Source organism: Phallusia mammillata, chromosome 7, assembly GCF_965637545.1.
Source record: "Phallusia mammillata chromosome 7, kaPhaMamm4.hap1.1, whole genome shotgun sequence".
Lineage (NCBI taxonomy): Eukaryota > Metazoa > Chordata > Ascidiacea > Phlebobranchia > Ascidiidae > Phallusia > Phallusia mammillata.
This window is the reverse complement of record NC_137258.1, coordinates 17038251-17048377: the sequence shown is the minus strand read 5'-3', so window position 1 is coordinate 17048377 and position 10127 is coordinate 17038251. Positions and strand designations below refer to the sequence as shown.

The 10127-nt window shown below is 48.4% G+C and overlaps 1 protein-coding gene and 53 non-coding genes across 54 annotated transcripts in view; 53 read left to right on the top strand and 1 right to left on the bottom strand.

Moving 5' to 3' along the window:
- Positions 1-10127, bottom strand: part of LOC145237697 (dynein axonemal heavy chain 6-like) — a 160618-nt gene that overhangs the window by 37156 nt on the left and 113335 nt on the right. The gene's annotated exons all lie outside the window — the stretch shown is intronic.
- Trnag-gcc (transfer RNA glycine (anticodon GCC)) lies at positions 5-75 on the top strand. The gene has a single exon. It is a non-coding gene; the product is annotated as a tRNA-Gly (tRNA).
- Positions 192-263, top strand: Trnae-uuc (transfer RNA glutamic acid (anticodon UUC)). Its single transcript has one exon. It is a non-coding gene; the product is annotated as a tRNA-Glu (tRNA).
- Trnag-gcc (transfer RNA glycine (anticodon GCC)) lies at positions 536-606 on the top strand. The gene has a single exon. It is a non-coding gene; the product is annotated as a tRNA-Gly (tRNA).
- On the top strand, positions 802-872 carry Trnag-gcc (transfer RNA glycine (anticodon GCC)). The gene has a single exon. It is a non-coding gene; the product is annotated as a tRNA-Gly (tRNA).
- On the top strand, positions 992-1063 carry Trnae-uuc (transfer RNA glutamic acid (anticodon UUC)). The gene has a single exon. It is a non-coding gene; the product is annotated as a tRNA-Glu (tRNA).
- Positions 1069-1139, top strand: Trnag-gcc (transfer RNA glycine (anticodon GCC)). Its single transcript has one exon. It is a non-coding gene; the product is annotated as a tRNA-Gly (tRNA).
- Trnae-uuc (transfer RNA glutamic acid (anticodon UUC)) lies at positions 1258-1329 on the top strand. The gene has a single exon. It is a non-coding gene; the product is annotated as a tRNA-Glu (tRNA).
- Positions 1602-1672, top strand: Trnag-gcc (transfer RNA glycine (anticodon GCC)). The gene has a single exon. It is a non-coding gene; the product is annotated as a tRNA-Gly (tRNA).
- On the top strand, positions 1789-1860 carry Trnae-uuc (transfer RNA glutamic acid (anticodon UUC)). Its single transcript has one exon. It is a non-coding gene; the product is annotated as a tRNA-Glu (tRNA).
- Trnag-gcc (transfer RNA glycine (anticodon GCC)) lies at positions 1866-1936 on the top strand. Its single transcript has one exon. It is a non-coding gene; the product is annotated as a tRNA-Gly (tRNA).
- On the top strand, positions 2241-2312 carry Trnae-uuc (transfer RNA glutamic acid (anticodon UUC)). Its single transcript has one exon. It is a non-coding gene; the product is annotated as a tRNA-Glu (tRNA).
- Positions 2318-2388, top strand: Trnag-gcc (transfer RNA glycine (anticodon GCC)). The gene has a single exon. It is a non-coding gene; the product is annotated as a tRNA-Gly (tRNA).
- On the top strand, positions 2585-2655 carry Trnag-gcc (transfer RNA glycine (anticodon GCC)). Its single transcript has one exon. It is a non-coding gene; the product is annotated as a tRNA-Gly (tRNA).
- Trnae-uuc (transfer RNA glutamic acid (anticodon UUC)) lies at positions 2774-2845 on the top strand. The gene has a single exon. It is a non-coding gene; the product is annotated as a tRNA-Glu (tRNA).
- Trnag-gcc (transfer RNA glycine (anticodon GCC)) lies at positions 2851-2921 on the top strand. Its single transcript has one exon. It is a non-coding gene; the product is annotated as a tRNA-Gly (tRNA).
- Trnae-uuc (transfer RNA glutamic acid (anticodon UUC)) lies at positions 3040-3111 on the top strand. Its single transcript has one exon. It is a non-coding gene; the product is annotated as a tRNA-Glu (tRNA).
- Positions 3384-3454, top strand: Trnag-gcc (transfer RNA glycine (anticodon GCC)). Its single transcript has one exon. It is a non-coding gene; the product is annotated as a tRNA-Gly (tRNA).
- Positions 3572-3643, top strand: Trnae-uuc (transfer RNA glutamic acid (anticodon UUC)). Its single transcript has one exon. It is a non-coding gene; the product is annotated as a tRNA-Glu (tRNA).
- Trnag-gcc (transfer RNA glycine (anticodon GCC)) lies at positions 3649-3719 on the top strand. Its single transcript has one exon. It is a non-coding gene; the product is annotated as a tRNA-Gly (tRNA).
- Positions 3838-3909, top strand: Trnae-uuc (transfer RNA glutamic acid (anticodon UUC)). Its single transcript has one exon. It is a non-coding gene; the product is annotated as a tRNA-Glu (tRNA).
- Positions 3915-3985, top strand: Trnag-gcc (transfer RNA glycine (anticodon GCC)). The gene has a single exon. It is a non-coding gene; the product is annotated as a tRNA-Gly (tRNA).
- Trnag-gcc (transfer RNA glycine (anticodon GCC)) lies at positions 4182-4252 on the top strand. Its single transcript has one exon. It is a non-coding gene; the product is annotated as a tRNA-Gly (tRNA).
- Trnae-uuc (transfer RNA glutamic acid (anticodon UUC)) lies at positions 4369-4440 on the top strand. Its single transcript has one exon. It is a non-coding gene; the product is annotated as a tRNA-Glu (tRNA).
- Positions 4635-4706, top strand: Trnae-uuc (transfer RNA glutamic acid (anticodon UUC)). Its single transcript has one exon. It is a non-coding gene; the product is annotated as a tRNA-Glu (tRNA).
- On the top strand, positions 4712-4782 carry Trnag-gcc (transfer RNA glycine (anticodon GCC)). Its single transcript has one exon. It is a non-coding gene; the product is annotated as a tRNA-Gly (tRNA).
- On the top strand, positions 4979-5049 carry Trnag-gcc (transfer RNA glycine (anticodon GCC)). The gene has a single exon. It is a non-coding gene; the product is annotated as a tRNA-Gly (tRNA).
- Trnae-uuc (transfer RNA glutamic acid (anticodon UUC)) lies at positions 5168-5239 on the top strand. The gene has a single exon. It is a non-coding gene; the product is annotated as a tRNA-Glu (tRNA).
- On the top strand, positions 5245-5315 carry Trnag-gcc (transfer RNA glycine (anticodon GCC)). Its single transcript has one exon. It is a non-coding gene; the product is annotated as a tRNA-Gly (tRNA).
- Positions 5434-5505, top strand: Trnae-uuc (transfer RNA glutamic acid (anticodon UUC)). The gene has a single exon. It is a non-coding gene; the product is annotated as a tRNA-Glu (tRNA).
- Positions 5511-5581, top strand: Trnag-gcc (transfer RNA glycine (anticodon GCC)). The gene has a single exon. It is a non-coding gene; the product is annotated as a tRNA-Gly (tRNA).
- On the top strand, positions 5701-5772 carry Trnae-uuc (transfer RNA glutamic acid (anticodon UUC)). The gene has a single exon. It is a non-coding gene; the product is annotated as a tRNA-Glu (tRNA).
- Positions 5968-6039, top strand: Trnae-uuc (transfer RNA glutamic acid (anticodon UUC)). Its single transcript has one exon. It is a non-coding gene; the product is annotated as a tRNA-Glu (tRNA).
- Trnag-gcc (transfer RNA glycine (anticodon GCC)) lies at positions 6045-6115 on the top strand. Its single transcript has one exon. It is a non-coding gene; the product is annotated as a tRNA-Gly (tRNA).
- Positions 6313-6383, top strand: Trnag-gcc (transfer RNA glycine (anticodon GCC)). The gene has a single exon. It is a non-coding gene; the product is annotated as a tRNA-Gly (tRNA).
- On the top strand, positions 6580-6650 carry Trnag-gcc (transfer RNA glycine (anticodon GCC)). Its single transcript has one exon. It is a non-coding gene; the product is annotated as a tRNA-Gly (tRNA).
- Positions 6769-6840, top strand: Trnae-uuc (transfer RNA glutamic acid (anticodon UUC)). Its single transcript has one exon. It is a non-coding gene; the product is annotated as a tRNA-Glu (tRNA).
- On the top strand, positions 6846-6916 carry Trnag-gcc (transfer RNA glycine (anticodon GCC)). The gene has a single exon. It is a non-coding gene; the product is annotated as a tRNA-Gly (tRNA).
- Trnag-gcc (transfer RNA glycine (anticodon GCC)) lies at positions 7113-7183 on the top strand. Its single transcript has one exon. It is a non-coding gene; the product is annotated as a tRNA-Gly (tRNA).
- Positions 7380-7450, top strand: Trnag-gcc (transfer RNA glycine (anticodon GCC)). Its single transcript has one exon. It is a non-coding gene; the product is annotated as a tRNA-Gly (tRNA).
- On the top strand, positions 7570-7641 carry Trnae-uuc (transfer RNA glutamic acid (anticodon UUC)). The gene has a single exon. It is a non-coding gene; the product is annotated as a tRNA-Glu (tRNA).
- On the top strand, positions 7647-7717 carry Trnag-gcc (transfer RNA glycine (anticodon GCC)). Its single transcript has one exon. It is a non-coding gene; the product is annotated as a tRNA-Gly (tRNA).
- Trnae-uuc (transfer RNA glutamic acid (anticodon UUC)) lies at positions 7837-7908 on the top strand. The gene has a single exon. It is a non-coding gene; the product is annotated as a tRNA-Glu (tRNA).
- Positions 8104-8175, top strand: Trnae-uuc (transfer RNA glutamic acid (anticodon UUC)). Its single transcript has one exon. It is a non-coding gene; the product is annotated as a tRNA-Glu (tRNA).
- Trnag-gcc (transfer RNA glycine (anticodon GCC)) lies at positions 8181-8251 on the top strand. Its single transcript has one exon. It is a non-coding gene; the product is annotated as a tRNA-Gly (tRNA).
- Positions 8449-8519, top strand: Trnag-gcc (transfer RNA glycine (anticodon GCC)). The gene has a single exon. It is a non-coding gene; the product is annotated as a tRNA-Gly (tRNA).
- Trnag-gcc (transfer RNA glycine (anticodon GCC)) lies at positions 8716-8786 on the top strand. The gene has a single exon. It is a non-coding gene; the product is annotated as a tRNA-Gly (tRNA).
- Positions 8906-8977, top strand: Trnae-uuc (transfer RNA glutamic acid (anticodon UUC)). Its single transcript has one exon. It is a non-coding gene; the product is annotated as a tRNA-Glu (tRNA).
- Positions 8983-9053, top strand: Trnag-gcc (transfer RNA glycine (anticodon GCC)). Its single transcript has one exon. It is a non-coding gene; the product is annotated as a tRNA-Gly (tRNA).
- Positions 9250-9320, top strand: Trnag-gcc (transfer RNA glycine (anticodon GCC)). Its single transcript has one exon. It is a non-coding gene; the product is annotated as a tRNA-Gly (tRNA).
- Trnae-uuc (transfer RNA glutamic acid (anticodon UUC)) lies at positions 9437-9508 on the top strand. Its single transcript has one exon. It is a non-coding gene; the product is annotated as a tRNA-Glu (tRNA).
- On the top strand, positions 9514-9584 carry Trnag-gcc (transfer RNA glycine (anticodon GCC)). The gene has a single exon. It is a non-coding gene; the product is annotated as a tRNA-Gly (tRNA).
- On the top strand, positions 9889-9960 carry Trnae-uuc (transfer RNA glutamic acid (anticodon UUC)). The gene has a single exon. It is a non-coding gene; the product is annotated as a tRNA-Glu (tRNA).
- On the top strand, positions 9966-10036 carry Trnag-gcc (transfer RNA glycine (anticodon GCC)). The gene has a single exon. It is a non-coding gene; the product is annotated as a tRNA-Gly (tRNA).

The following is a 10127-nucleotide window of genomic DNA, read 5'->3' as shown; positions in this document are numbered from 1 at the left end:
ATTGGCATTGGTGGTTCAGTGGTAGAATCCTCGCCTGCCACGCGGGGGGCCCGGGTTCGATTCCCGGCCAATGCAATCGTTGGGGAATATTTTTTGATGGCAATCGACCTTTCCGTGGCATTATTTAATTTTTTGCACAACGCATTAAAATATTTGAGTGATGGCGCGATTTTGAGTACTCTGGTTTGGTCTCCTACATGGTCTAGTGGTTAGGATTCCTGGCTTTCACCCAGGCGGCCCGGGTTCGATTCCCGTTGTAGGAAAATTGGCATTGCTGGTTCAGTGGTAGAATCCTCGCCTGCCACGCGGGGGGCCCGGGTTCGATTCCCGGCCAATGCAATCGTTTTTGGGAATATTTTTTGATGGCAATCGACCTTTTCGTGGCATTATTCAATTTTTTTGCACAACGCATTAAAATATTTGAGTGATGGCGCGATTTTGAGTACTCTGGTTGCGTCTCCAACACGGTCTAGTGGTTAGGATTCCTGGCTTTCACCCAGGCGGCCCGGGTTCGATTCCCGGTGTAGGAAAATTGGCATTGGTGGTTCAGTGGTAGAATCCTCGCCTGCCACGCGGGGGGCCCGGGTTCGATTCCCGGCCAATGCAATCGTTTTTGGGAATATTTTTTGATAGCAATCGACATTTTCGTGGCATTATTTAATTTTTTGCACAATGCATTAAAATATTTGAGTGATGGCGCGATTTTGAGTACTGTGCTTGCGTCTCCAACACGGTCTAGTGGTTAGGATTCCTGGCTTTCACCCAGGCGGCCGGGGTTCGATTCCCGGTGTAGGAAAATTGGCATTGGTGGTTCAGTGGTAGAATCCTCGCCTGCCACGCGGTGGGCCCGGGTTCGATTCCCGGCCAATGCAATCGTTTTTGGGAATATTTTTTGATAGCAATCGACATTTTCGTGGCATTATTCAATTTTTTTGCACAATGCATTAAAATATTTGAGTGATGGCGCGATTTTTAGTACTTTGGTTTCGTCTCCTACATGGTCTAGTGGTTAGGATTCCTGGCTTTCACCCAGGCGGCCCGGGTTCGATTCCCGGTGTTGGAAAATTGGCATTGGTGGTTCAGTGGTAGAAACCTCGCCTGCCACGCGGGGGGCCCGGGTTCGATTCCCGGCCAATGCAATCGTTTTTGGGAATATTTTTTGATAGCAATCGACATTTTCGTGGCATTATTTAATTTTTTGCACAATGCATGAAAATATTTGAGTGATGGCGCGATTTTGAGTACTCTGGTTTCGTCTCCTACATGGTCTAGTGGTTAGGATTCCTGGCTTTCACCCAGGCGGCCCGGGTTCGATTCCCGGTGTAGGAAAATTGGCATTGGTGTTTCAGTGGTAGAATCCTCGCCTGCCACGCGGGGGGCTCGGGTTCGATTCCCGGCCAATGCAATCGTTTTTGGGAATATTTTTTGATGGCAATCGACCTTTTCGTGGCATTATTCAATTTTTTTGCACAACGCATTAAAATATTTGAGTGATGGCGCGATTTTGAGTACTGTGGTTGCGTCTCCAACACGGTCTAGTGGTTAGGATTCCTGGCTTTCACCCAGGCGGCCGGGGTTCGATTCCCGGTGTAGGAAAATTGGCATTGGTGGTTCAGTGGTAGAATCCTCGCCTGCCACGCGGGGGGCCCGGGTTCGATTCCCGGCCAATGCAATCGTTGGGGAATATTTTTTGATGGCAATCGACCTTTCCGTGGCATTATTTAATTTTTTGCACAACGCATTAAAATATTTGAGTGATGGCGCGATTTTGAGTACTCTTGTTTCGTCTCCTACATGGTCTAGTGGTTAGGATTCCTGGCTTTCACCCAGGCGGCCCGGGTTCGATTCCCGGTGTAGGAAAATTGGCATTGGTGGTTCAGTGGTAGAATCCTCGCCTGCCACGCGGGGGGCCCGGGTTCGATTCCCGGCCAATGCAATCGTTTTTGGGAATATTTTTTGATAGCAATCGACATTTTCGTGGCATTATTCAATTTTTTGCACAATGCATTAAAATATTTGAGTGATGGCGCGATTTTGAGTACTCTGGTTTGGTCTCCTACATGGTCTAGTGGTTAGGATTCCTGGCTTTCCCCCTGGCGGCCCGGGTTCCCCCTGGCGGCCAATCGTTTTTGGGAATATTTTTTGATAGCAATCGACATTTTCGTGGCATTATTCAATTTTTTGCACAATGCATTAAAATATTTGAGTGATGGCGCGATTTTGAGTACTCTGGTTTCGTCTCCTACATGGTCTAGTGGTTAGGATTCCTGGCTTTCCCCCTGGCGGCCCGGGTTCGATTCCCGGTGTAGGAAAATTGGCATTGGTGGTTCAGTGGTAGAATCCTCGCCTGCCACGCGGGGGGCTCGGGTTCGATTCCCGGTCAATGCAATTGTTTTGGGGAATATTTTTTGATAGCAATCGACCTTTTCGTGGCATTATTCAATTTTTTTGCACAACGCATCAAAATATTTGAGTGATGGCGCGATTTTGAGTACTCTGGTTGCGTCTCCAACACGGTCTAGTGGTTAGGATTCCTGGCTTTCACCCAGGCGGCCCGGGTTCGATTCCCGGTGTAGGAAAATTGGCATTGGTGGTTCAGTGGTAGAATTCTCGCCTGCCACCCGGGGGGCCCGGGTTCGATTCCCGGCCAATGCAATCGTTTTTAGGAATATTTTTTGATAGCAATCGACATTTCTGTGGCATTATTTAATTTTTTGCCCAACGCGTTAAAATATTTGAGTGATGGCGCGATTTTGAGTACTCTGGTTTCGTCTCCTACATGGTCTAGTGGTTAGGATTCCTGGCTTTCACCCAGGCGGCCCGGGTTCGATTCCCGGTGTAGGAAAATTGGCATTGGTGGTTCAGTGGTAGAATCCTCGCCTGCCACGCGGGGGGCCCGGGTTCGATTCCCGGCCAATGCAATCGTTTTGGGGAATATTTTTTGATAGCAATCGACATTTTCGTGGCATTATTTAATTTTTTGCACAATGCATTAAAATATTAGAGTGAAGGCGCGATTTTGAGTACTCTGGTTTCGTCTCCTACATGGTCTAGTGGTTAGGATTCCTGGCTTTCACCCAGGCGGCCCGGGTTCGATTCCCGGTGTAGGAAAATTGGCATTGGTGGTTCAGTGGTAGAATTCTCGGCTGCCACGCGGGGGGCTCGGGTTCGATTCCCGGCCAATGCAATCGTTTTTAGGAATATTTTTTGATAGCAATCGACCTTTTCGTGGCATTATTCAATTTTTTTGCACAACGCATTAAAATATTTGAGTGATGGCGAGAGTTTGAGTACTCTGGTTTCGTCTCCAACACGGTCTAGTGGTTAGGATTCCTGGCTTTCACCCAGGCGGCCGGGGTTCGATTCCCGGTGTAGGAAAATTGGCATTGGTGGTTCAGTGGTAGAATCCTCGCCTGCCACGCGGGGGGCCCGGGTTCGATTCCCGGCCAATGCAATCGTTGGGGAATATTTTTTGATGGCAATCGACCTTTCCGTGGCATTATTTAATTTTTTTGCACAACGCATTAAAATATTTGAGTGATGGCGCGATTTTGAGTACTCTTGTTTCGTCTCCTACATGGTCTAGTGGTTAGGATTCCTGGCTTTCACCCAGGCGGCCCGGGTTCGATTCCCGGTGTAGGAAAATTGGCATTGGTGGTTCAGTGGTAGAATCCTCGCCTGCCACGCGGGGGGCCCGGGTTCGATTCCCGGCCAATGCAATCGTTTTTGGGAATATTTTTTGATAGCAATCGACATTTTCGTGGCATTATTCAATTTTTTGCACAATGCATTAAAATATTTGAGTGATGGCGCGATTTTGAGTACTCTGGTTTGGTCTCCTACATGGTCTAGTGGTTAGGATTCCTGGCTTTCTCCCTGGCGGCCCGGGTTCGATTCCCGGTGTAGGAAAATTGGCATTGGTGGTTCAGTGGTAGAATCCTCGCCTGCCACGCGGGGGGCTCGGGTTCGATTCCCGGTCAATGCAATTGTTTTGGGGAATATTTTTTGATAGCAATCGACCTTTTCGTGGCATTATTAAATTTTTTTGCACAACGCATCAAAATATTTGAGTGATGGCGCGAGTTTGAGTACTCTGGTTGCGTCTCCAACACGGTCTAGTGGTTAGGATTCCTGGCTTTCACCCAGGCGGCCGGGGTTCGATTCCCGGTGTAGGAAAATTGGCATTGGTGGTTCAGTGGTAGAATCCTCGCCTGCCACGCGGGGGGCCCGGGTTCGATTCCCGGCCAATGCAATCGTTGGGGAATATTTTTTGATGGCAATCGACCTTTCCGTGGCATTATTTAATTTTTTGCACAACGCATTAAAATATTTGAGTGATGGCGCGATTTTGAGTACTCTTGTTTCGTCTCCTACATGGTCTAGTGGTTAGGATTCCTGGCTTTCACCCAGGCGGCCCGGGTTCGATTCCCGGTGTAGGAAAATTGGCATTGGTGGTTCAGTGGTAGAATCCTCGCCTGCCACGCGGGGGGCCCCGGTTCGATTCCCGGCCAATGCAATCGTTTTTGGGAATATTTTTTGATAGCAATCGACATTTTCGTGGCATTATTCAATTTTTTGCACAATGCATTAAAATATTTGAGTGATGGCGCGATTTTGAGTACTCTGGTTTGGTCTCCTACATGGTCTAGTGGTTAGGATTCCTGGCTTTCCCCCTGGCGGCCCGGGTTCGATTCCCGGTGTAGGAAAATTGGCATTGGTGGTTCAGTGGTAGAATCCTCGCCTGCCACGCGGGGGGCTCGGGTTCGATTCCCGGTCAATGCAATTGTTTTGGGGAATATTTTTTGATAGCAATCGACCTTTTCGTGGCATTATTCAATTTTTTTGCACAACGCATCAAAATATTTGAGTGATGGCGCGATTTTGAGTACTCTGGTTGCGTCTCCAACACGGTCTAGTGGTTAGGATTCCTGGCTTTCACCCAGGCGGCCCGGGTTCGATTCCCGGTGTAGGAAAATTGGCATTGGTGGTTCAGTGGTAGAATCCTCGCCTGCCACGCGGGGGGCCCGGGTTCGATTCCCGGCCAATGCAATCGTTTTGGGGAATATTTTTTGATAGCAATCGACATTTTCGTGGCATTATTTAATTTTTTGCACAATGCATTAAAATATTAGAGTGAAGGCGCGATTTTGAGTACTCTGGTTTCGTCTCCTACATGGTCTAGTGGTTAGGATTCCTGGCTTTCACCCAGGCGGCCCGGGTTCGATTCCCGGTGTAGGAAAATTGGCATTGGTGGTTCAGTGGTAGAATCCTCGCCTGCCACGCGGGGGGCTCGGGTTCGATTCCCGGCCAATGCAATCGTTTTTAGGAATATTTTTTGATAGCAATCGACATTTCTGTGGCATTATTTAATTTTTTGCCCAACGCATTAAAATATTTGAGTGATGGCGCGATTTTGAGTACTCTGGTTTCGTTTCCTACATGGTCTAGTGGTTAGGATTCCTGGCTTTCACCCAGGCGGCCCGGGTTCGATTCCCGGTGTAGGAAAATTGGCATTGGTGGTTCAGTGGTAGAATCCTCGCCTGCCACGCGGGGGGCCCGGGTTCGATTCCCGGCCAATGCAATCGTTTTTGGGAATATTTTTTGATAGCAATCGACATTTTCGTGGCATTATTTAATTTTTTTGCACAATGCATTAAAATATTTGAGTGATGGCGCGATTTTTAGTACTTTGGTTTCGTCTCCTACATGGTCTAGTGGTTAGGATTCCTGGCTTTCACCCAGGCGGCCCGGGTTCGATTCCCGGTGTTGGAAAATTGGCATTGGTGGTTCAGTGGTAGAATCCTCGCCTGCCACGCGGGGAGCCCGGGTTCGTTTCCCGGCCAATGCAATCGTTTTGGGGAATATTTTTCGATAGCAATCGACCTTTTCGTGGCATTATTCAATTTTTTTGCACAACGCGTTAAAATATTTGAGTGATGCCGCGATTTTGAGTACTCTGGTTTCGTCTCCTACATGGTCTAGTGGTTAGGATTCCTGGCTTTCACCCAGGCGGCCCGGGTTCGATTCCCGGTGTAGGAAAATTGGCATTGGTGGTTCAGTGGTAGAATCCTCGCCTGCCACGCGGGGGGCTCGGGTTCGATTCCCGGCCAATGCAATCGTTTTTGGGAATATTTTTTGATGGCAATCGACCTTTTCGTGGCATTATTCAATTTTTTTTGCACAATGCATGAAAATATTTGAGTGATGGCGCGATTTTGAGTACTCTGGTTGCGTCTCCAACACGGTCTAGTGGTTAGGATTCCTGGCTTTCACCCAGCCGGCCCGGGTTCGATTCCCGGTGTAGGAAAATTGGCATTGGTGGTTCAGTGGTAGAATTCTCGCCTGCCACGCGGGGGGCCCGGGTTCGATTCCCGGCCAATGCAATCGTTTTGGGGAATATATTTTGATGGCAATCGACCTTTTCGTGGCATTATTCAATTTTTTTGCACAACGCATTAAAATATTTGAGTGATGGCGCGATTTTGAGTACTCTGGTTGCGTCTCCAACACGGTCTAGTGGTTAGGATTCCTGGCTTTCACCCAGGCGGCCCGGGTTCGATTCCCGGTGTAGGAAAATTGGCATTGGTGGTTCAGTGGTAGAATCCTCGCCTGCCACGCGGGGGGCCCGGGTTCTATTCCCGGCCAATGCAATCATTTTTGGGAATATTTTTTCATAGCAATCGACATTTCTGTGGCATTATTTAATTTTTTGCCCAACGCGTTAAAATATTTGAGTGATGGCGCGATTTTGAGTACTCTGGTTTCGTCTCCTACATGGTCTAGTGGTTAGGATTCCTGGCTTTCACCCAGGCGGCCCGGGTTCGATTCCCGGTGTAGGAAAATTGGCATTGGTGGTTCAGTGGTAGAATCCTCGCCTGCCACGCGGGGGGCTCGGGTTCGATTCCCGGCCAATGCAATCGTTTTTGGGAATATTTTTTGATGGCAATCGACCTTTTCGTGGCATTATTCAATTTTTTTGCACAATGCATTAAAATATTTGAGTGATAGCGCAAAATTGAGTACTGTGGTTGCGTCTCCATCACGGTCTAGTGGTTAGGATTCCTGGCTTTCACCCAGGCGGCCCGGGTTCGATTCCCGGTGTAGGAAAATTGGCATTGGTGGTTCAGTGGTAGAATTCTCGCCTGCCACGCGGGGGGCCCGGGTTCGATTCCCGGCCAATGCAATCGTTTTGGGGAATATATTTTGATGGCAATCGACCTTTTCGTGGCATTATTCAATTTTTTGGAACAACGCATTAAAATATTTGAGTGATGGCGCGATTTTGAGTACTCTGGTTGCGTCTCCAACACGGTCTAGTGGTTAGGATTCCTGGCTTTCACCCAGGCGGCCCGGGTTCGATTCCCGGTGTAGGAAAATTGGCATTGGTGGTTCAGTGGTAGAATCCTCGCCTGCCACGCGGGGGGCCCGGGTTCGATTCCCGGCCAATGCAATCGTTTTTGGGAATATTTTTTGATAGCAATCGACATTTTCGTGGCATTATTCAATTTTTTTGCACAATGCATTAAAATATTTGAGTGATGGCGCGATTTTGAGTACTCTGGTTTCGTTTCCTACATGGTCTAGTGGTTAGGATTCCTGGCTTTCACCCAGGCGGCCCGGGTTCGATTCCCGCTGTAGGAAAATTGGCATTGGTGGTTCAGTGGTAGAATCCTCGCCTGCCACGCGGGGGGCCCGGGTTCGATTCCCGGCCAATGCAATCGTTTTTGGGAATATTTTTTGATAGCAATCGACATTTTCGTGGCATTATTTAATTTTTTTGCACAATGCATTAAAATATTTGAGTGATGGCGCGATTTTTAGTACTTTGGTTTCGTCTCCTACATGGTCTAGTGGTTAGGATTCCTGGCTTTCACCCAGGCGGCCCGGGTTCGATTCCCGGTGTTGGAAAATTGGCATTGGTGGTTCAGTGGTAGAATCCTCGCCTGCCACGCGGGGAGCCCGGGTTCGTTTCCCGGCCAATGCAATCGTTTTGGGGAATATTTTTCGATAGCAATCGACCTTTTCGTGGCATTATTCAATTTTTTTGCACAACGCGTTAAAATATTTGAGTGATGCCGCGATTTTGAGTACTCTGGTTTCGTCTCCTACATGGTCTAGTGGTTAGGATTCCTGGCTTTCACCCAGGCGGCCCGGGTTCGATTCCCGGTGTAGGAAAATTGGCATTGGTGGTTCAGTGGTAGAATTCTCGCCTGCCACGCGGGGGGCTCGGGTTCGATTCCCGGCCAATGCAATCGTTTTTGGGAATATTTTTTGATGGCAATCGACCTTTTCGTGGCATTATTCAATTTTTTTTGCACAATGCATGAAAATATTTGAGTGATGGCGCGATTTTGAGTACTCTGGTTGCGTCTCCAACACGGTCTAGTGGTTAGGATTCCTGGCTTTCACCCAGGCGGCCCGGGTTCGATTCCCGGTGTAGGAAAATTGGCATTGGTGGTTCAGTGGTAGAATTCTCGCCTGCCACGCGGGGGGCCCGGGTTCGATTCCCGGCCAATGCAATCGTTTTGGGGAATATATTTTGATGGCAATCGACCTTTTCGTGGCATTATTCAATTTTTTTGCACAACGCATTAAAATATTTGAGTGATGGCGCGATTTTGAGTACTCTGGTTGCGTCTCCAACACGGTCTAGTGGTTAGGATTCCTGGCTTTCACCCAGGCGGCCCGGGTTCGATTCCCGGTGTAGGAAAATTGGCATTGGTGGTTCAGTGGTAGAATCCTCGCCTGCCACGCGGGGGGCCCGGGTTCGATTCCCGGCCAATGCAATCGTTTTTGGGAATATTTTTTGATAGCAATCGACATTTTCGTGGCATTATTCAATTTTTTTGCACAATGCATTAAAATATTTGAGTGATGGCGCGATTTTTAGTACTTTGGTTTCGTCTCCTACATGGTCTAGTGGTTAGGATTCCTGGCTTTCACCCAGGCGGCCCGGGTTCGATTCCCGGTGTTGGAAAATTGGCATTGGTGGTTCAGTGGTAGAAACCTCGCCTGCCACGCGGGGGGCCCGGGTTCGATTCCCGGCCAATGCAATCGTTTTTGGGAATATTTTTTGATAGCAATCGACATTTTCGTGGCATTATTCAATTTTTTTGCACAACGCATTAAAATATTTGAGTGATGGCGCGATTTTGAGTACTGTGGTTGCGTCTCCAACACGGTCTAGTGGTTAGGATTCCTGGCTTTCACCCAGGCGGCCGGGGTTCGATTCCCGGTGTAGGAAAATTGGCATTGGTGGTTCAGTGGTAGAATCCTCGCCTGCCACGCGGGGGGCCCGGGTTCGATTCCCGGCCAATGCAATCGTTGGGGAATATTTTTTGATGGCAATCGACCTTTCCGTGGCATTATTTAATTTTTTGCACAACGCATTAAAATATTTGAGTGATGGCGCGATTTTGAGTACTCTTGTTTCGTCTCCTACATGGTCTAGTGGTTAGGATTCCTGGCTTTCACCCAGGCGGCCCGGGTTCGATTCCCGGTGTAGGAAAATTGGCATTGGTGGTTCAGTGGTAGAATCCTCGCCTGCCACGCGGGGGGCCCGGGTTCGATTCCCGGCCAATGCAATCGTTTTTGGGAATATTTTTTGATAGCAATCGACATTTTCGTGGCATTATTCAATTTTTTGCACAATGCATTAAAATATTTGAGTGATGGCGCGATTTTGAGTACTCTGGTTTGGTCTCCTACATGGTCTAGTGGTTAGGATTCCTGGCTTTCCCCCTGGCGGCCCGGGTTCCCCCTGGCGGCCAATCGTTTTTGGGAATATTTTTTGATAGCAATCGACATTTTCGTGGCATTATTCAATTTTTTGCACAATGCATTAAAATATTTGAGTGATGGCGCGATTTTGAGTACTCTGGTTTGGTCTCCTACATGGTCTAGTGGTTAGGATTCCTGGCTTTCCCCCTGGCGGCCCGGGTTCGATTCCCGGTGTAGGAAAATTGGCATTGGTGGTTCAGTGGTAGAATCCTCGCCTGCCACGCGGGGGGCTCGGGTTCGATTCCCGGTCAATGCAATTGTTTTGGGGAATATTTTTTGATAGCAATCGACCTTTTCGTGGCATTATTCAATTTTTTTGCACAACGCATCAAAATATTTGAGTGATG